Source organism: Meriones unguiculatus, chromosome 20 (genome assembly GCF_030254825.1).
Source record: "Meriones unguiculatus strain TT.TT164.6M chromosome 20, Bangor_MerUng_6.1, whole genome shotgun sequence".
In the NCBI taxonomy this organism is placed as follows: domain Eukaryota; kingdom Metazoa; phylum Chordata; class Mammalia; order Rodentia; family Muridae; genus Meriones; species Meriones unguiculatus.
The window spans coordinates 2,107,540-2,126,467 of record NC_083367.1 but is presented as its reverse complement, the minus strand read 5'-3'; positions in this window follow the sequence as shown (position 1 = coordinate 2,126,467).

Below are 18,928 nucleotides of genomic sequence, written 5' to 3'. Positions count from 1 at the left end.
ACTTCTCAGACATTTCACTGGAAGCGGGTTTTTTAAGTGCTCTGGAGTCATTTCGTTGCAAGCGGGTTTTTAAGTACTCTGGAGTCATTTCGTTGCAAGCGGGTTTTTAAGTGCTCTGGAGTCATTTCGTTGCAAGCGGGTTTTTAAGTGCTCTGGAGTCATTTCGTTGCAAGCGGGTGTTTAAGTGCTCTGGAGTCATTTCGTTGCAAGCGGGTTTTTAAGTGCTCTGGAGTCATTTCGTTGCAAGCGGGTTTTTAAGTGCTCTGGAGTCATTTCGTTGCAAGCGGGTTTTTAAGTGCTCTGGAGTCATTTCGTTGCAAGCGGGTTTTTAAGTGCTCTGGAGTCATTTCGTTGCAAGCGGGTTTTTAAGTGCTCTGGAGTCATTTCGTTGCAAGCGGGTTTTTAAGTGTTCTGGAGTCATTTCGTTGCAAGCGGGTTTTTACGTGCTCTGGAGTCATTTCATTGCAAGCGGGTTTTTACATACTTCTCAGACATTTCACTGGAAGTGGGTTTTTTAAGTGCTCTGGAGTCATTTTGTTGCAAGCGCGTTTTTAAATACTCTGGAGTCATTTCGTTGCAAGCGGGTTTTTAAGTGCTCTGGAGTCATTTCGTTGCAAGCGGGTTTTTAAGTGCTCTGGAGTCATTTCGTTGCAAGCGGGTTTTTAAGTGCTCTGGAGTCATTTCGTTGCAAACGGGTTTTTAAGTGTTCTGGAGTCATTTCTTTGCAAGCGGGTTTTTAAGTGCTCTGGAGTCATTTCGTTGCAAGCGGGTTTTTAAGTACTCTGGAGTCATTTCGTTGCAAGCGGGTTTTTAAGTGCTCTGGAGTCATTTCGTTGCAAGCGGGTTTTTAAGTGCTCTGAAGGCATTTCGTTGCAAGCGGGTTTTTAAGTGCTCTGGAGTCATTTCGTTGCAAGCGGGTTTTTAAGTGCTCTGGAGTCATTTCGTTGCAAGCGGGTTTTTAAGTGCTCTGGAGTCATTTCGTTGCAAGCGGGTTTTTAAGTGCTCTGGAGTCATTTCGTTGCAAGCGGGTTTTTAAGTGTTCTGGAGTCATTTCGTTGCAAGCGGGTTTTTAAGTGCTCTGGAGTCATTTCGTTGCAAGCGGGTTTTTAAGTGCTCTGGAGTCATTTCGTTGCAAGCGGGTTTTTAAGTGTTCTGGAGTCATTTCGTTGCAAGCGGGTTTTTAAGTGCTCTGGAGTCATTTCGTTGTAAGCGTGTTTTTAAGTGCTCTGGAGTCATTTCGTTGCAAGCGGGTTTTTAAGTGTTCTGGAGTCATTTCGTTGCAAGCGGGTTTTTAAGTGCTCTGGAGTCATTTCGTTGCAAGCGGGTTTTTAATTGCTCTGGAGTCATTTCGTTGCAAGCGGGTTTTTAAGTGTTCTGGAGTCATTTCGTTGCAAGCGGGTTTTTAAGTTCTCTGGAGTCATTTCGTTGCAAGCGGGTTTTTACGTGCTCTGGAGTCATTTCGTTGCAAGCGGGTTTTTAAGTGCTCTGGAGTCATTTCGTTGCAAGCGGGTTTTTAAGTGCTCTGGAGTCATTTCGTTGCAAGCAGGTTTTTAAGTACTCTGGAGTCATTTCGTTGCAAGCGGGTTTTTACATACTTCTCAGACATTTCACTGGAAGCGGGTTTTTTAAGTGCTCTGGAGTCATTTCGTTGCAAGCGGGTTTTTAAGTACTCTGGAGTCATTTCGTTGCAAGCGGGTTTTTAAGTGCTCTGGAGTCATTTCGTTGCAAGCGGGTTTTTAAGTGCTCTGGAGTCATTTCGTTGCAAGCGGGTGTTTAAGTGCTCTGGAGTCATTTCGTTGCAAGCGGGTTTTTAAGTGCTCTGGAGTCATTTCGTTGCAAGCGGGTTTTTAAGTGCTCTGGAGTCATTTCGTTGCAAGCGGGTTTTTAAGTGCTCTGGAGTCATTTCGTTGCAAGCGGGTTTTTAAGTGCTCTGGAGTCATTTCGTTGCAAGCGGGTTTTTAAGTGCTCTGGAGTCATTTCGTTGCAAGCGGGTTTTTAAGTTCTCTGGAGTCATTTCGTTGCAAGCGGGTTTTTAAGTGCTCTGGAGTCATTTCGTTGCAAGAGGGTTTTTAAATGTTCTGGAGTCATTTCGTTGCAAGCGGGTTTTTAAGTGTTCTGGAGTCATTTCTTTGCAAGCGGGTTTTTAAGTACTCTGGAGTCATTTTGTTGCAAGCGGGTTTTTAAGTGCTCTGTAGTCATTTCGTTGCAAGCGGGTTTTTAAGTGCTCTGAAGGCATTTCGTTGTAAGCGGGTTTTTAAGTGCTCTGGAGTCATTTCGTTGCAAGCGGGTTTTTAAGTGTTCTGGAGTCATTTCGTTGCAAGCAGGTTTTTAAGTGCTCTGGAGTCATTTCGTTGCAAGCGGGTTTTTAATTGCTCTGGAGTCATTTCGTTGCAAGCGGGTTTTTAAGTGTTCTGGAGTCATTTCGGTGCAAGCGGGTTTTTAAGTACTCTGGAGTCATTTCGTTGCAAGCGGGTTTTTAAGTGCTCTGGAGTCATTTCGTTGCAAGCGGGTTTTTAAGTGTTCTGGAGTCATTTCGTTGCAAGCGGGTTTTTCAGTGCTCTGGAGTCATTTCGTTGCAAGCGGGTTTTTAAGTGCTCTGGAGTCATTTCGTTGCAAGCGGGTTTTTAAGTGCTCTGGAGTCATTTCGTTGCAAGCGGGTTTTTAAGTGCTCTGGAGTCATTTCGTTGCAAGCGGGTGTTTAAGTGCTCTGGAGTCATTTCGTTGCAAGCGGGTTTTTAAGTGCTCTGGAGTCATTTCGTTGCAAGCGGGTTTTTAAGTGCTCTGGAGTCATTTCGTTGCAAGCGGGTTTTTAAGTGCTCTGGAGTCATTTCGTTGCAAGCGGGTTTTTAAGTGCTCTGGAGTCATTTCGTTGCAAGCGGGTTTTTAAGTGCTCTGGAGTCATTTCGTTGCAAGCGGGTTTTTAAGTGCTCTGGAGTCATTTCGTTGCAAGCGGGTTTTTAAGTTCTCTGGAGTCATTTCGTTGCAAGCGGGTTTTTAAGTGCTCTGGAGTCATTTCGTTGCAAGAGGGTTTTTAAGTGTTCTGGAGTCATTTCGTTGCAAGCGGGTTTTTAAGTGTTCTGGAGTCATTTCTTTGCAAGCGGGTTTTTAAGTACTCTGGAGTCATTTCGTTGCAAGCGGGTTTTTAAGTGCTCTGGAGTCATTTCGTTGCAAGCGGGTTTTTAAGTGCTCTGAAGGCATTTCGTTGTAAGCGGGTTTTTAAGTGCTCTGGAGTCATTTCGTTGCAAGCGGGTTTTTAAGTGTTCTGGAGTCATTTCGTTGCAAGCAGGTTTTTAAGTGCTCTGGAGTCATTTCGTTGTAAGCGGGTTTTTAATTGCTCTGGAGTCATTTCGTTGCAAGAGGGTTTTTAAGTGTTCTGGAGTCATTTCGGTGCAAGCGGGTTTTTAAGTACTCTGGAGTCATTTCGTTGCAAGCGGGTTTTTAAGTGCTCTGGAGTCATTTCGTTGCAAGCGGGTTTTTAAGTGTTCTGGAGTCATTTCGTTGCAAGCGGGTTTTTAAGTGCTCTGAAGTCATTTCGTTGCAAGCGGGTTTTTAAGTGCTCTGGAGTCATTTCGTTGCAAGCGGGTTTTTAAGTGCTCTGGAGTCATTTCGTTGCAAGCGGGTTTTTAAGTGCTCTGGAGTCATTTCGTTGCAAGCGGGTTTATAAGTGCTCTGGAGTCATTTCGTTGCAAGCGGGTTTTTAAGTGCTCTGGAGTCATTTCGTTGCAAGCGGGTTTTTAAGTGCTCTGGAGTCATTTCGTTGCAAGCGGGTTTTTAAGTGCTCTGGAGTCATTTCGTTGCAAGCGGGTTTTTAAGTGCTCTGGAGTCATTTCTTTGCAAGCGGGTTTTTAAGTGCTCTGGAGTCATTTCGTTGCAAGCGGGTTTTTAATTGCTCTTCAGTCATTTCGTTGCAAGCGGGTTTTTAAGTGTCTCTGGAGTCATTTCGTTGCAAGCGGGTTTTTAAGTGCTCTGGAGTCATTTCGTTGCAAGCGGGTTTTTAAGTGCTCTGGAGTCATTTCGTTGCAAGCGGGTTTTTAAGTGTTCTGGAGTCATTTCGGTGCAAGCGGGTTTTTAAGTACTCTGGAGTCATTTCGTTGCAAGCGGGTTTTTAAGTGCTCTGGAGTCATTTCGTTGCAAGCGGGTTTTTAAGTGTTCTGGAGTCATTTCGTTGCAAGCGGGTTTTTAAGTGCTCTGGAGTCATTTCGTTGCAAGCGGGTTTTTAAGTGCTCTGGAGTCATTTCGTTGCAAGCGGGTTTTTAAGTGCTCTGGAGTCATTTCGTTGCAAGCGGGTTTTTAAGTGCTCTGGAGTCATTTCGTTGCAAGCGGGTGTTTAAGTGCTCTGGAGTCATTTCGTTGCAAGCGGGTTTTTAAGTGCTCTGGAGTCATTTCGTTGCAAGCGGGTTTTTAAGTGCTCTGGAGTCATTTCGTTGCAAGCGGGTTTTTAAGTGCTCTGGAGTCATTTCGTTGCAAGCGGGTTTTTAAGTGCTCTGGAGTCATTTCGTTGCAAGCGGGTTTTTAAGTGCTCTGGAGTCATTTCGTTGCAAGCGGGTTTTTAAGTGCTCTGGAGTCATTTCGTTGCAAGCGGGTTTTTAAGTGCTCTGGAGTCATTTCGTTGCAAGCGGGTTTTTAAGTGCTCTGGAGTCATTTCGTTGCAAGCGGGTTTTTAAGTGCTCTGGAGTCATTTCGTTGCAAGCGGGTTTTTAAGTGCTCTGGAGTCATTTCGTTGCAAGCGGGTTTTTAAGTGCTCTGGAGTCATTTCGTTGCAAGCGGGTTTTTAAGTTCTCTGGAGTCATTTCGTTGCAGGCGGGTTTTTAAGTGCTCTGGAGTCATTTCGTTGCAAGAGGGTTTTTAAGTGTTCTGGAGTCATTTCGGTGCAAGCGGGTTTTTAAGTACTCTGGAGTCATTTCGTTGCAAGCGGGTTTTTAAGTGCTCTGGAGTCATTTCGTTGCAAGCGGGTTTTTAAGTGTTCTGGAGTCATTTCGTTGCAAGCGGGTTTTTAAGTGCTCTGGAGTCATTTCGTTGCAAGAGGGTTTTTAAGTGTTCTGGAGTCATTTCGTTGCAAGCGGGTTTTTAAGTGTTCTGGAGTCATTTCTTTGCAAGCGGGTTTTTAAGTACTCTGGAGTCATTTTGTTGCAAGCGGGTTTTTAAGTGCTCTGGAGTCATTTCGTTGCAAGCGGGTTTTTAAGTGCTCTGAAGGCATTTCGTTGTAAGCGGGTTTTTAAGTGCTCTGGAGTCATTTCGTTGCAAGCGGGTTTTTAAGTGTTCTGGAGTCATTTCGTTGCAAGCAGGTTTTTAAGTGCTCTGGAGTCATTTCGTTGCAAGCGGGTTTTTAATTGCTCTGGATTCATTTCGTTGCAAGCGGGTTTTTAAGTGTTCTGGAGTCATTTCGGTGCAAGCGGGTTTTTAAGTACTCTGGAGTCATTTCGTTGCAAGCGGGTTTTTAAGTGCTCTGGAGTCATTTCGTTGCAAGCGGGTTTTTAAGTGTTCTGGAGTCATTTCGTTGCAAGCGGGTTTTTAAGTGCTCTGGAGTCATTTCGTTGCAAGCGGGTTTTTAAGTGCTCTGGAGTCATTTCGTTGCAAGCGGGTTTTTAAGTGCTCTGGAGTCATTTCGTTGCAAGCGGGTTTTTAAGTGCTCTGGAGTCATTTCGTTGCAAGCGGGTGTTTAAGTGCTCTGGAGTCATTTCGTTGCAAGCGGGTTTTTAAGTGCTCTGGAGTCATTTCGTTGCAAGCGGGTTTTTAAGTGCTCTGGAGTCATTTCGTTGCAAGCGGGTTTTTAAGTGCTCTGGAGTCATTTCGTTGCAAGCGGGTTTTTAAGTGCTCTGGAGTCATTTCGTTGCAAGCGGGTTTTTAAGTGCTCTGGAGTCATTTCGTTGCAAGCGGGTTTTTAAGTGCTCTGGAGTCATTTCGTTGCAAGCGGGTTTTTAAGTGCTCTGGAGTCATTTCGTTGCAAGCGGGTTTTTAAGTGCTCTGGAGTCATTTCGTTGCAAGCGGGTTTTTAAGTGCTCTGGAGTCATTTCGTTGCAAGCGGGTTTTTAAGTGCTCTGGAGTCATTTCGTTGCAAGCGGGTTTTTAAGTGCTCTGGAGTCATTTCGTTGCAAGCGGGTTTTTAAGTTCTCTGGAGTCATTTCGTTGCAAGCGGGTTTTTAAGTGCTCTGGAGTCATTTCGTTGCAAGAGGGTTTTTAAGTGTTCTGGAGTCATTTCGTTGCAAGCGGGTTTTTAAGTGTTCTGGAGTCATGTCTTTGCAAGCGGGTTTTTAAGTACTCTGGAGTCATTTTGTTGCAAGCGGGTTTTTAAGTGCTCTGGAGTCATTTCGTTGCAAGCGGGTTTTTAAGTGCTCTGAAGGCATTTCGTTGTAAGCGGGTTTTTAAGTGCTCTGGAGTCATTTCGTTGCAAGCGGGTTTTTAAGTGTTCTGGAGTCATTTCGTTGCAAGCAGGTTTTTAAGTGCTCTGGAGTCATTTCGTTGCAAGCGGGTTTTTAATTGCTCTGGAGTCATTTCGTTGCAAGCGGGTTTTTAAGTGTTCTGGAGTCATTTCGGTGCAAGCGGGTTTTTAAGTACTCTGGAGTCATTTCGTTGCAAGCGGGTTTTTAAGTGCTCTGGAGTCATTTCGTTGCAAGCGGGTTTTTAAGTGTTCTGGAGTCATTTCGTTGCAAGCGGGTTTTTAAGTGCTCTGGAGTCATTTCGTTGCAAGCGGGTTTTTAAGTGCTCTGGAGTCATTTCGTTGCAAGCGGGTTTTTAAGTGCTCTGGAGTCATTTCGTTGCAAGCGGGTTTTTAAGTGCTCTGGAGTCATTTCGTTGCAAGCGGGTTTATAAGTGCTCTGGAGTCATTTCGTTGCAAGCGGGTTTTTAAGTGCTCTGAAGGCATTTCGTTGCAAGCGGGTTTTTAAGTGCTCTGGAGTCATTTCGTTGCAAGCGGGTTTTTAAGTGCTCTGGAGTCATTTCGTTGCAAGCGGGTTTTTAAGTGCTCTGGAGTCATTTCTTTGCAAGCGGGTTTTTAAGTGCTCTGGAGTCATTTCGTTGCAAGCGGGTTTTTAATTGCTCTTCAGTCATTTCGTTGCAAGCGGGTTTTTAAGTGTCTCTGGAGTCATTTCGTTGCAAGCGGGTTTTTAAGTGCTCTGGAGTCATTTCGTTGCAAGCGGGTTTTTAAGTGCTCTGGAGTCATTTCGTTGCAAGCGGGTTTTTAAGTGCTCTGGAGTCATTTCGTTGCAAGCGGGTTTTTAAGTGCTCTGGAGTCATTTCGTTGCAAGCGGGTTTTTAAGTGCTCTGGAGTCATTTCGTTGCAAGCGGGTTTTTAAGTGCTCTGGAGTCATTTCGTTGCAAGCGGGTTTTTAAGTGCTCTGGAGTCATTTCGTTGCAAGCGGGTTTTTAAGTGCTCTGGAGTCATTTCGTTGCAAGCGGGTTTTTAAGTGCTCTGGAGTCATTTCGTTGCAAGCGGGTTTTTAAGTGTTCTGGAGTCATTTCGGAGCAAGCGGGTTTTTAAGTACTCTGGAGTCATTTCGTTGCAAGCGGGTTTTTAAGTGCTCTGGAGTCATTTCGTTGCAAGCGGGTTTTTAAGTGCTCTGGAGTCATTTCGTTGCAAGCGGGTTTTTAAGTGCTCTGGAGTCATTTCGTTGCAAGCGGGTTTTTAAGTGCTCTGGAGTCATTTCGTTGCAAGCGGGTTTTTAAGTGCTCTGGAGTCATTTCGTTGCAAGCGGGTTTTTAAGTGCTCTGGAGTCATTTCGTTGCAAGCGGGTTTTTAAGTACTCTGGAGTCATTTCGTTGCAAGCGGGTTTTTAAGTGCTCTGGAGTCATTTCGTTGCAAGCGGGTTTTTAAGTGCTCTGGAGTCATTTCGTTGCAAGCGGGTGTTTAAGTGCTCTGGAGTCATTTCGTTGCATGCGGGTTTTTAAGTGCTCTGGAGTCATTTCGTTGCAAGCGGGTTTTTAAGTGCTCTGGAGTCATTTCGTTGCAAGCGGGTTTTTAAGTGCTCTGGAGTCATTTCGTTGCAAGCGGGTTTTTAAGTGCTCTGGAGTCATTTCGTTGCAAGCGGGTTTTTAAGTGCTCTGGAGTCATTTCGTTGCAAGCGGGTTTTTAAGTTCTCTGGAGTCATTTCGTTGCAAGCGGGTTTTTAAGTGCTCTGGAGTCATTTCGTTGCAAGAGGGTTTTTAAGTGTTCTGGAGTCATTTCGTTGCAAGCGGGTTTTTAAGTGTTCTGGAGTCATTTCTTTGCAAGCGGGTTTTTAAGTACTCTGGAGTCATTTTGTTGCAAGCGGGTTTTTAAGTGCTCTGGAGTCATTTCGTTGCAAGCGGGTTTTTAAGTGCTCTGAAGGCATTTCGTTGTAAGCGGGTTTTTAAGTGCTCTGGAGTCATTTCGTTGCAAGCGGGTTTTTAAGTGTTCTGGAGTCATTTCGTTGCAAGCGGGTTTTTAAGTGCTCTGGAGTCATTTCGTTGCAAGCGGGTTTTTAATTGCTCTGGAGTCATTTCGTTGCAAGCGGGTTTTTAAGTGTTCTGGAGTCATTTCGGTGCAAGCGGGTTTTTAAGTACTCTGGAGTCATTTCGTTGCAAGCGGGTTTTTAAGTGCTCTGGAGTCATTTCGTTGCAAGCGGGTTTTTAAGTGTTCTGGAGTCATTTCGTTGCAAGCGGGTTTTTAAGTGCTCTGGAGTCATTTCGTTGCAAGCGGGTTTTTAAGTGCTCTGGAGTCATTTCGTTGCAAGCGGGTTTTTAAGTGCTCTGGAGTCATTTCGTTGCAAGCGGGTTTTTAAGTGCTCTGGAGTCATTTCGTTGCAAGCGGGTGTTTAAGTGCTCTGGAGTCATTTCGTTGCAAGCGGGTTTTTAAGTGCTCTGGAGTCATTTCGTTGCAAGCGGGTTTTTAAGTGCTCTGGAGTCATTTCGTTGCAAGCGGGTTTTTAAGTGCTCTGGAGTCATTTCGTTGCAAGCGGGTTTTTAAGTGCTCTGGAGTCATTTCGTTGCAAGCGGGTTTTTAAGTGCTCTGGAGTCATTTCGTTGCAAGCGGGTTTTTAAGTTCTCTGGAGTCATTTCGTTGCAAGCGGGTTTTTAAGTGCTCTGGAGTCATTTCGTTGCAAGAGGGTTTTTAAGTGTTCTGGAGTCATTTCGTTGCAAGCGGGTTTTTAAGTGTTCTGGAGTCATTTCTTTGCAAGCGGGTTTTTAAGTACTCTGGAGTCATTTTGTTGCAAGCGGGTTTTTAAGTGCTCTGGAGTCATTTCGTTGCAAGCGGGTTTTTAAGTGCTCTGAAGGCATTTCGTTGTAAGCGGGTTTTTAAGTGCTCTGGAGTCATTTCGTTGCAAGCGGGTTTTTAAGTGCTCTGGAGTCATTTCGTTGCAAGCAGGTTTTTAAGTGCTCTGGAGTCATTTCGTTGCAAGCGGGTTTTTAATTGCTCTGGAGTCATTTCGTTGCAAGCGGGTTTTTAAGTGTTCTGGAGTCATTTCGGTGCAAGCGGGTTTTTAAGTACTCTGGAGTCATTTCGTTGCAAGCGGGTTTTTAAGTGCTCTGGAGTCATTTCGTTGCAAGCGGGTTTTTAAGTGTTCTGGAGTCATTTCGTTGCAAGCGGGTTTTTAAGTGCTCTGGAGTCATTTCGTTGCAAGCGGGTTTTTAAGTGCTCTGGAGTCATTTCGTTGCAAGCGGGTTTTTAAGTGCTCTGGAGTCATTTCGTTGCAAGCGGGTTTTTAAGTGCTCTGGAGTCATTTCGTTGCAAGCGGGTTTTTAAGTGCTCTGGAGTCATTTCGTTGCAAGCGGGTTTTTAAGTGCTCTGAAGGCATTTCGTTGCAAGCGGGTTTTTAAGTGCTCTGGAGTCATTTCGTTGCAAGCGGGTTTTTAAGTGCTCTGGAGTCATTTCGTTGCAAGCGGGTTTTTAAGTGCTCTGGAGTCATTTCTTTGCAAGCGGGTTTTTAAGTGCTCTGGAGTCATTTCGTTGCAAGCGGGTTTTTAATTGCTCTTCAGTCATTTCGTTGCAAGCGGGTTTTTAAGTGTCTCTGGAGTCATTTCGTTGCAAGCGGGTTTTTAAGTGCTCTGGAGTCATTTCGTTGCAAGCGGGTTTTTAAGTGCTCTGGAGTCATTTCGTTGCAAGCGGGTTTTTAAGTGCTCTGGAGTCATTTCGTTGCAAGCGGGTTTTTAAGTGCTCTGGAGTCATTTCGTTGCAAGCGGGTTTTTAAGTGCTCTGGAGTCATTTCGTTGCAAGCGGGTTTTTAAGTGCTCTGGAGTCATTTCGTTGCAAGCGGGTTTTTAAGTGCTCTGGAGTCATTTCGTTGCAAGCGGGTTTTTAAGTGCTCTGGAGTCATTTCGTTGCAAGCGGGTTTTTAAGTGCTCTGGAGTCATTTCGTTGCAAGCGGGTTTTTAAGTGCTCTGGAGTCATTTCGTTGCAAGCGGGTTTTTAAGTGCTCTGGAGTCATTTCGTTGCAAGAGGGTTTTTAAGTGTTCTGGAGTCATTTCGTTGCAAGCGGGTTTTTAAGTGCTCTGGAGTCATTTCGTTGCAAGCGGGTTTTTAAGTGCTCTGGAGTCATTTCGTTGCAAGCGGGTTTTTAAGTGCTCTGGAGTCATTTCGTTGCAAGCGGGTTTTTAAGTGCTCTGGAGTCATTTCGTTGCAAGCGGGTTTTTAAGTGTTCTGGAGTCATTTCGTTGCAAGCGGGTTTTTAAGTGCTCTGGAGTCATTTCGTTGCAAGCGGGTTTTTAAGTGCTCTGGAGTCATTTCGTTGCAAGCGGGTTTTTAAGTGCTCTGGAGTCATTTCGTTGCAAGCGGGTGTTTAAGTGCTCTGGAGTCATTTCGTTGCAAGCGGGTTTTTAAGTGCTCTGGAGTCATTTCGTTGCAAGCGGGTTTTTAAGTGCTCTGGAGTCATTTCGTTGCAAGCGGGTTTTTAAGTGCTCTGGAGTCATTTCGTTGCAAGCGGGTTTTTAAGTGCTCTGGAGTCATTTCGTTGCAAGCGGGTTTTCAAGTGCTCTGGAGTCATTTCGTTGCAAGCGGGTTTTCAAGTGCTCTGGAGTCATTTCGTTGCAAGCGGGTTTTCAAGTGCTCTGGAGTCATTTCGTTGCAAGCGGGTTTTCAAGTGCTCTGGAGTCATTTCGTTGCAAGCGGGTTTTTAAGTGCTCTGGAGTCATTTCGTTGCAAGCGGGTTTTCAAGTGCTCTGGAGTCATTTCGTTGCAAGCGGGTTTTTAAGTGCTCTGGAGTCATTTCGTTGCAAGCGGGTTTTTAAGTGCTCTGGAGTCATTTCGTTGCAAGAGGGTTTTTAAGTGTTCTGGAGTCATTTCGTTGCAAGCGGGTTTTTAAGTGTTCTGGAGTCATTTCTTTGCAAGCGGGTTTTTAAGTACTCTGGAGTCATTTTGTTGCAAGCGGGTTTTTAAGTGCTCTGGAGTCATTTCGTTGCAAGCGGGTTTTTAAGTGCTCTGAAGGCATTTCGTTGTAAGCGGGTTTTTAAGTGCTCTGGAGTCATTTCGTTGCAAGCGGGTTTTTAAGTGCTCTGGAGTCATTTCGTTGCAAGCAGGTTTTTAAGTGCTCTGGAGTCATTTCGTTGCAAGCGGGTTTTTAATTGCTCTGGAGTCATTTCGTTGCAAGCGGGTTTTTAAGTGTTCTGGAGTCATTTCGGTGCAAGCGGGTTTTTAAGTACTCTGGAGTCATTTCGTTGCAAGCGGGTTTTTAAGTGCTCTGGAGTCATTTCGTTGCAAGCGGGTTTTTAAGTGTTCTGGAGTCATTTCGTTGCAAGCGGGTTTTTAAGTGCTCTGGAGTCATTTCGTTGCAAGCGGGTTTTTAAGTGCTCTGGAGTCATTTCGTTGCAAGCGGGTTTTTAAGTGCTCTGGAGTCATTTCGTTGCAAGCGGGTTTTTAAGTGCTCTGGAGTCATTTCGTTGCAAGCGGGTTTTTAAGTGCTCTGGAGTCATTTCGTTGCAAGAGGGTTTTTAAGTGTTCTGGAGTCATTTCGTTGCAAGCGGGTTTTTAAGTGTTCTGGAGTCATTTCTTTGCAAGCGGGTTTTTAAGTACTCTGGAGTCATTTTGTTGCAAGCGGGTTTTTAAGTGCTCTGGAGTCATTTCGTTGCAAGCGGGTTTTTAAGTGCTCTGAAGGCATTTCGTTGTAAGCGGGTTTTTAAGTGCTCTGGAGTCATTTCGTTGCAAGCGGGTTTTTAAGTGTTCTGGAGTCATTTCGTTGCAAGCGGGTTTTTAAGTGCTCTGGAGTCATTTCGTTGCAAGCGGGTTTTTAATTGCTCTGGAGTCATTTCGTTGCAAGCGGGTTTTTAAGTGTTCTGGAGTCATTTCGGTGCAAGCGGGTTTTTAAGTACTCTGGAGTCATTTCGTTGCAAGCGGGTTTTTAAGTGCTCTGGAGTCATTTCGTTGCAAGAGGGTTTTTAAGTGTTCTGGAGTCATTTCGTTGCAAGCGGGTTTTTAAGTGCTCTGGAGTCATTTCGTTGCAAGCGGGTTTTTAAGTGCTCTGGAGTCATTTCGTTGCAAGCGGGTTTTTAAGTGCTCTGGAGTCATTTCGTTGCAAGCGGGTTTTTAAGTGCTCTGGAGTCATTTCGTTGCAAGCGGGTGTTTAAGTGCTCTGGAGTCATTTCGTTGCAAGCGGGTTTTTAAGTGCTCTGGAGTCATTTCGTTGCAAGCGGGTTTTTAAGTGCTCTGGAGTCATTTCGTTGCAAGCGGGTTTTTAAGTGCTCTGGAGTCATTTCGTTGCAAGCGGGTTTTCAAGTGCTCTGGAGTCATTTCGTTGCAAGCGGGTTTTCAAGTGCTCTGGAGTCATTTCGTTGCAAGCGGGTTTTCAAGTGCTCTGGAGTCATTTCGTTGCAAGCGGGTTTTTAAGTGCTCTGGAGTCATTTCGTTGCAAGCGGGTTTTCAAGTGCTCTGGAGTCATTTCGTTGCAAGCGGGTTTTTAAGTGCTCTGGAGTCATTTCGTTGCAAGCGGGTTTTTAAGTGCTCTGGAGTCATTTCGTTGCAAGCGGGTTTTTAAGTGCTCTGGAGTCATTTCGTTGCAAGCGGGTTTTTAAGTGCTCTGGAGTCATTTCGTTGCAAGCGGGTTTTTAAGTGCTCTGGAGTCATTTCGTTGCAAGCGGGTTTTTAAGTGCTCTGGAGTCATTTCGTTGCAAGCGGGTTTTTAAGTGCTCTGGAGTCATTTCGTTGCAAGCGGGTTTTTAAGTGCTCTGGAGTCATTTCGTTGCAAGCGGGTTTTTAAGTGCTCTGGAGTCATTTCGTTGCAAGCGGGTTTTTAAGTGCTCTGGAGTCATTTCGTTGCAAGCGGGTTTTTAAGTGCTCTGGAGTCATTTCGTTGCAAGCGGGTTTTTAAGTGCTCTGGAGTCATTTCGTTGCAAGCGGGTTTTTAAGTGCTCTGGAGTCATTTCGTTGCAAGCGGGTTTTTAAGTGCTCTGGAGTCATTTCGTTGCAAGCGGGTTTTTAAGTGCTCTGGAGTCATTTCGTTGCAAGCGGGTTTTTAAGTGCTCTGGAGTCATTTCGTTGCAAGCGGGTTTTTAAGTGCTCTGGAGTCATTTCGTTGCAAGCGGGTTTTTAAGTGCTCTGGAGTCATTTCGTTGCAAGCGGGTTTTTAATTGCTCTTCAGTCATTTCGTTGCAAGCGGGTTTTTAAGTGTCTCTGGAGTCATTTCGTTGCAAGCGGGTTTTTAAGTGCTCTGGAGTCATTTCGTTGCAAGCGGGTTTTTAAGTGCTCTGGAGTCATTTCGTTGCAAGCGGGTTTTTAAGTGCTCTGGAGTCATTTCGTTGCAAGCGGGTTTTTAAGTGCTCTGGAGTCATTTCGTTGCAAGCGGGTTTTTAAGTGCTCTGGAGTCATTTCGTTGCAAGCGGGTTTTTAAGTGCTCTGGAGTCATTTCGTTGCAAGCGGGTTTTTAAGTGCTCTGGAGTCATTTCGTTGCAAGCGGGTTTTTAAGTGCTCTGGAGTCATTTCGTTGCAAGCGGGTTTTTAAGTGCTCTGGAGTCATTTCGTTGCAAGCGGGTTTTTAAGTGCTCTGGAGTCATTTCGTTGCAAGCGGGTTTTTAAGTGCTCTGGAGTCATTTCGTTGCAAGCGGGTTTTTAAGTGCTCTGGAGTCATTTCGTTGCAAGCGGGTTTTTAAGTGCTCTGGAGTCATTTCGTTGCAAGCGGGTTTTTAAGTGCTCTGGAGGCATTTCGTTGCAAGCGGGTTTTTAAGTGCTCTGGAGTCATTTCGTTGCAAGCGGGTTTTTAAGTGCTCTGGAGTCATTTCGTTGCAAGCGGGTTTTTAAGTGCTCTGGAGTCATTTCGTTGCAAGCGGGTTTTTAAGTGCTCTGGAGTCATTTCGTTGCAAGCGGGTTTTTAAGTGCTCTGGAGTCATTTCGTTGCAAGCGGGTTTTTAAGTGCTCTGGAGTCATTTCGTTGCAAGCGGGTTTTTAAGTGCTCTGGAGTCATTTCGTTGCAAGCGGGTTTTTAAGTGCTCTGGAGTCATTTCGTTGCAAGCGGGTTTTTAAGTGCTCTGGAGTCATTTCGTTGCAAGCGGGTTTTTAAGTGCTCTGGAGGCATTTCGTTGCAAGCGGGTTTTTAAGTGCTCTGGAGTCATTTCGTTGCAAGCGGGTTTTTAAGTGCTCTGGAGTCATTTCGTTGCAAGCGGGTTTTTAAGTGCTCTGGAGTCATTTCGTTGCAAGCGGGTTTTTAAGTGCTCTGGAGTCATTTCGTTGCAAGCGGGTTTTTAAGTGCTCTGGAGTCATTTCGTTGCAAGCGGGTTTTTAAGTGCTCTGGAGTCATTTCGTTGCAAGCGGGTTTATAAGTGCTCTGGAGTCATTTCGTTGCAAGCGGGTTTTTAAGTGCTCTGGAGTCATTTCGTTGCAAGCGGGTTTTTAAGTGCTCTGGAGTCATTTCGTTGCAAGCGGGTTTTTAAGTGCTCTGGAGTCATTTCGTTGCAAGCGGGTTTTTAAGTGCTCTGGAGTCATTTCGTTGCAAGCGGGTTTTCAAGTGCTCTGGAGTCATTTCGTTGCAAGCGGGTTTTCAAGTGCTCTGGAGTCATTTCGTTGCAAGCGGGTTTTCAAGTGCTCTGGAGTCATTTCGTTGCAAGCGGGTTTTTAAGTGCTCTGGAGTCATTTCGTTGCAAGCGGGTTTTTAAGTGCTCTGGAGTCATTTCGTTGCAAGCGGGTTTTTAAGTGCTCTGGAGTCATTTCGTTGCAAGCGGGTTTTTCAGTGCTCTGGAGTCATTTCGTTGCAAGCGGGTTTTTAAGTGCTCTGGAGTCATTTCGTTGCAAGCGGGTTTTTAAGTGCTCTGGAGTCATTTTGTTTCAAGCGGGTTTTTAAGTGCTCTGGAGTCATTTCGTTGCAAGCGGGTTTTTAAGTGCTCTGGAGTCATTTCGTTGCAAGCGGGTTTTTAAGTGCTCTGGAGTCATTTCGTTGCAAGCAGGTTTTTAAGTGCTCTGGAGTCATTTCGTTGCAAGCGGGTTTTTAAGTGCTCTGAAGGCATTTCGTTGTAAGCGGGTTTTTCAGTGCTCTGGAGTCATTTCGTTGCAAGCGGGTTTTTACGTGCTCTGGAGTCATTTCATTGCAAGCGGGTTTTTACATACTTCTCAGACATTTCACTGGAAGCGGGTTTTTTAAGTGCTCTGGAGTCATTTAGTTGCAAGCGGGTTTTTAAGTGCTCTGGAGTCATTTCGTTGCAAGCGGGTTTTTAAGTGCTCTGGAGTCATTTCGTTGCAAGCGGGTTTTTAAGTGCTCTGGAGTCATTTCGTTGCAAGCGGGTTTTTAAGTGCTCTGGAGTCATTTCGTTGCAAGCGGGTTTTTAAGTGCTCTGGAGTCATTTCGTTGCAAGCGGGTTTTTAAGTGCTCTGGAGTCATTTCGTTGCAAGCAGGTTTTTTAAGTGCTCTGGAGTCATTTCGTTGTAAGCGGGTTTTTAAGTGCTCTGGAGTCATTTCGTTGCAAGCGGGTTTTTAAGTGCTCTGGAGTCATTTCGTTGCAAGCGGGTTTTTAAGTGCTCTGGAGTCATTTCGTTGCAAGCGGGTTTTTAAGTGCTCTGGAGTCATTTCGTTGCAAGCGGGTTTTTAAGTGCTCTGGAGTCATTTCGTTGCAAGCAGGTTTTTTAAGTGCTCTGGAGTCATTTCGTTGTAAGCGGGTTTTTAAGTGCTCTGGAGTCATTTCGTTGCAAGCGGGTTTTTAAGTGCTCTGGAGTCATTTCGTTGCAAGCGGGTTTTTAAGTGCTCTGGAGTCATTTCGTTGCAAGCGGGTTTTTAAGTGCTCTGGAGTCATTTCGTTGCAAGCGGGTTTTTAAGTGCTCTGGAGTCATTTCGTTGCAAGCGGGTTTTTAAGTGCTCTGGAGTCATTTCGTTGCAAGCGGGTTTTTAAGTGCTCTGGAGTCATTTCGTTGCAAGCGGGTTTTTAAGTGCTCTGGAGTCATTTCGTTGCAAGCAGGTTTTTTAAGTGCTCTGGAGTCATTTCGTTGTAAGCGGGTTTTTAAGTGCTCTGGAGTCATTTCGTTGCAAGCGGGTTTTTAAGTGCTCTGGAGTCATTTCGTTGCAAGCGGGTTTTTAAGTGCTCTGGAGTCATTTCGTTGCAAGCGGGTTTTTAAGTGCTCTGGAGTCATTTCGTTGCAAGCGGGTTTTTAAGTGCTCTGGAGTCATTTCGTTGCAAGCGGGTTTTTAAGTGCTCTGGAGTCATTTCGTTGCAAGCGGGTTTTTAAGTGCTCTGGAGTCATTTCGTTGCAAGCGGGTTTTTAAGTGCTCTGGAGTCATTTCCTCGCAAGCGGGTTTTCAAGTGCTCTGGAGTCATTTCGTTGCAAGCGGGTTTTTAAGTGCTCTGGAGTCATTTCGTTGCAAGCGGGTTTTTAAGTGCTGTGGAGTCATTTCGTTGCAAGCGGGTTTTTAAGTGCTCTGGAGTCATTTCGTTGCAAGTGGGTTTTTCAGTGCTCTGGAGTCATTTCGTTGCAAGCGGGTTTTTAAATGCTCTGGAGTCATTTCGTTGCAAGCGGGTTTTTAAGTGCTCTGGAGTCATTTCGTTGCAAGCGGGTTTTTAAGTGCTCTGGAGTCATTTCGTTGCAAGCGGGTTTTTAAGTGCTCTGGAGTCATTTCGTTGCAAGCGGGTTTTTAAGTGCTCTGGAGTCATTTCGTTGCAAGCGGGTTTTTAAGTGCTCTGGAGTCATTTCGTTGCAAGCGGGTTTTTAAGTGCTCTGGAGTCATTTCGTTGCAAGCGGGTTTTTAAGTGCTCTGGAGTCATTTCGTTGCAAGCGGGTTTTTAAGTGCTCTGGAGTCATTTCGTTGCAAGCGGGTTTTTAAGTGCTCTGGAGTCATTTCGTTGCAAGCGGGTTTTTAAGTGCTCTGGAGGCATTTCGTTGCAAGCGGGTTTTTAAGTGCTCTGGAGTCATTTCGTTGCAAGCGGGTTTTTAAGTGCTCTGGAGTCATTTCGTTGCAAGCGGGTTTTTAAGTGCTCTGGAGTCATTTCGTTGCAAGCGGGTTTTTAAGTGCTCTGGAGTCATTTCGTTGCAAGCGGGTTTTTAAGTGCTCTGGAGTCATTTCGTTGCAAGCGGGTTTTTAAGTGCTCTGGAGTCATTTCGTTGCAAGCGGGTTTTTAAGTGCTCTGGAGTCATTTCGTTGCAAGCGGGTTTTTAAGTGCTCTGGAGTCATTTCGTTGCAAGCGGGTTTTTAAGTGCTCTGGAGTCATTTCGTTGCAAGCGGGTTTTTAAGTGCTCTGGAGGCATTTCGTTGCAAGCGGGTTTTTAAGTGCTCTGGAGTCATTTCGTTGCAAGCGGGTTTTTAAGTGCTCTGGAGTCATTTCGTTGCAAGCGGGTTTTTAAGTGCTCTGGAGTCATTTCGTTGCAAGCGGGTTTTTAAGTGCTCTGGAGTCATTTCGTTGCAAGCGGGTTTTTAATTACTCTGGAGTCATTTCGTTGCAAGCGGGTTTTTAAGTGCTCTGGAGTCATTTCGTTGCAAGCGGGTTTTTAAGTACTCTGGAGTCATTTCGTTGCAAGCGGGTTTTTAAGTGCTCTGGAGTCATTTCGTTGCAAGCGGGTTTTTAAGTGCTCTGGAGTCATTTCGTTGCAAGCGGGTTTTTAAGTGCTCTGGAGTCATTTCGTTGCAAGCGGGTTTTTAAGTGCTCTGGAGTCATTTCGTTGCAAGCGGGTTTTTAAGTGCTCTGGAGTCATTTCGTTGCAAGCGGGTTTTTAAGTGCTCTGGAGTCATTTCGTTGCAAGCGGGTTTTCAAGTGCTCTGGAGTCATTTCGTTGCAAGCGGGTTTTTAATTGCTCTGGAGTCATTTCGTTGCAAGCGGGTTTTCAAGTGCTCTGGAGTCATTTCGTTGCAAGCGGGTTTTTAAGTGCTCTGGAGTCATTTCGTTGCAAGCGGGTTTTTAAGTGCTCTGGAGTCATTTCGTTGCAAGCGGGTTTTTAAGTGCTCTGGAGTCATTTCGTTGCAAGCGGGTTTTTCAGTGCTCTGGAGTCATTTCGTTGCAAGCGGGTTTTTAAGTGCTCTGGAGTCATTTCGTTGCAAGCGGGTTTTTAAGTGCTCTGGAGTCATTTCGTTGCAAGCGGGTTTTTAAGTGCTCTGGAGTCATTTCGTTGCAAGCGGGTTTTTAAGTGCTCTGGAGTCATTTCGTTGCAAGCGGGTTTTTAAGTGCTCTGGAGGCATTTCGTTGCAAGCGGGTTTTTAAGTGCTCTGGAGTCATTTCGTTGCAAGCGGGTTTTTAAGTGCTCTGGAGTCACTTCGTTGCAAGCGGGTTTTTAAGTGCTCTGAAGGCATTTCGTTGTAAGCGGGTTTTTCAGTGCTCTGGAGTCATTTCGTTGCAAGCGGGTTTTTACGTGCTCTGGAGTCATTTCTTTGCAAGCGGGTTTTTACATACTTCTCAGACATTTCAGTGGAAGCGGGTTTTTTAAGTGTTCTGGAGTAATTTCGTTGCAAGCGGGTTTTTAAGTGCTCTGGAGTCATTTCGTTGCAAGCGGGTTTTTAAGTGCTCTGGAGTCATTTCGTTGCAAGCGGGTTTTTAAGTGCTCTGGAGTCATTTCGTTGCAAGCGGGTTTTTAAGTGCTCTGGAG